Genomic DNA, 2,411 nt, shown 5'->3' with positions numbered 1-2,411 from the left:
GAAAGCACCAGGGCAGATAAGAAAATAGTCTTAGCAAGGATGGCAAAATGTGTAACTCAGAGTGTACTCCCTCCTTTGTGCCTACACTAGGCTGTTCAGGAAATCTCCCATTATTAAGGTGGTAAAAGTGACATAAGTGGACACAGGATGTCAGATTGCTTAACTCTGTGTTAAATTTATCTTTCTCACTACATCGCTGGATCCTTCTATGGTAATAATGCCAGTAGCAACCAGAGAACAATTTTTGCTAGTGTCCCCAACATTAAATATAATCAATGGGCATGTTTACATATGATACTATGTTGCTGTAGCAACATGCTATGGCAACGTAGGGTCAGTGGGCAAAAACTGTGATGCGGCAGCTACATCGCTGTAGTGGCGCACTCCCTCGGTATAGTTTGGGGCTGTTACTGCACCGTCATTTAGTAGTTCCAAAACAAAGTACTAAATGATGGTGCAGTAACAATGGAGCCATAGGAGCACATGTAGATGTGCCCCTATGAAGGCCTTCCCAAAAGTCTAGAGTAGACAAGGCCTGGAAGTGCTGGCCAGCAGCATGTGTCTATCATGTAGCTATGCAAAGTGCTCCTGCATTGTAGGGTCCCTGCCCTACCTAGATTAGCTGCACTACCCATTTCCCTTCCACTACACACTAGTAACACGCATCTGAGGATGGCATATCCCACTGAAGCAGAGAGGTACCAAGAAGAGGAAAGTGGAGTCTAACGGCCCACTCGTGCCTCACAGGTAGGCAATTATAAGCTATTGGGGCATGCATACTACAGGACTTGACACCCAAACCATACTAGTTCAGGAAGATCAGCAGGCTGAGCTAAACATCTCCATTTTGTCAATGTATTTCTGAATACTCTGAGGTTTTTGCATCACTCATCGCAGTAATGCAATGATGGGTGGGTGAATGGTGCATGAGCCCAGGGGGACAGTCACTGGAATGGAGCTAGGAGTTTACCTCACCCTCTCATTCCTTGTTTGCAAACAGACACTCCTGCAGTGGAGAGGGCAGAGAAGTGGTGGTATGTAGTGCACAGTATAGGAATAACAACTAATGATCAGTGTTTCTGGGAGAGATTTCACTTCCTTTTATTGCTCCCAGAAACTGGTAGTTTTTTGGCTGCTTAACACATGTGGTGGCAAGAAAAGGAGGTGATGTTTCCGCCAGCAACAAACAACCTTGAACCACCCAGGGCATAGTACTGGCTAGGCACACCTCTGTCACTCTTGTATCTGTGTAAGACATAGGAATATAGGACTGGAAGGGATATCCTGGGTCACTGAGTCCAATCCCCTGCTGTCACAGGCATCAATATCCTATAATCCCTTTTGCCCTTATCCAGCCAAACATTGCCTTTTTTTTTCCCTTTGGCAATATCCAATGAACATGTGTACATGCAAGGGGAAAGTAACCACATACACTAACTTATGTCCTTAATATGTATCAGGGCTGGAGCACACACTAAAGGGCAGCAAGAGGTATATCACATTTGCTGTATTAGTGCTGAAGAGTGGAGAGACGCTAATTCACACCATTGGTCCCTGTTAAGTCACATGAAAAGACCCTACACAATATAGAGCTTCTGGACTATCTGCAGGAGATAAGGAAGACTGAAATGGAACAGGATTTATGAATACAGACTTCCAGAGGATCTTAAAATTAAATGTACAAAATAATCCAACTGAATATGGAACGGGCTTTGTCTGCTTTTGAGACGAGCTGATCCATCTAAAAGGCTTTCTTAAGCGTAACTTTTTATAGACTCTGGCAGGGAGAGAATGTTACAAGCATCTAAAACTTTCTGATTTGAAATAGAAAGTTGTCAAGAAATCTTGAAACTCCTTAGCTCTTACAAAGTGAGATAACAGGATTTAAGAAGGATGGGAGTGATTTGAAAGACCAAAAAAATAGCTTTTTTTAAAAAGGGGAGCGAGGAATAGAAAAACCCTTTGCTCATAGCTGACTTAGGTTCTATGGAAAAGCTTTGTAAAATATGAACTTTGTTCTGGAGATTACTAGCAGCAGTGCTGCCAGCTCTCATGATTTAATAGTGAATTTCATGATATTTAGTGTTTTTCTTTAAACCCCAGCTGCTCAGGCTAAGGGATTACTTGAGAATCTCTGCATTAATTTTTTTTGTCAATGCAGGGTTCTAACCCTCATGTCTGCAGACAGAAGCCTGAAAAAAATAAGATTCTAATGTGACCTAAAGGCTCAAAACCAGAAGGCAAATAAACAAAGCCTAAAATGCATATATTTTAAATCTCATGATTTTTAGAGTTAGCCTTATGATTTTTGAGCGTTTGAGTTTAGATTATACTGCCATTGAGATGGGATAGGAACACTGTGATCTACAGTAAGAGCAGATGTAAGTGTTACCAGGGTGACAGACAACATG

The sequence above is a fragment of the Alligator sinensis genome, unplaced genomic scaffold (assembly GCF_000455745.1).
Source record: "Alligator sinensis unplaced genomic scaffold, ASM45574v1 scaffold185_1, whole genome shotgun sequence".
NCBI classification, from domain to species: domain Eukaryota; kingdom Metazoa; phylum Chordata; order Crocodylia; family Alligatoridae; genus Alligator; species Alligator sinensis.
The sequence above is the reverse complement of the archived record's forward strand: the minus strand, read 5'-3'. Positions refer to the sequence as shown.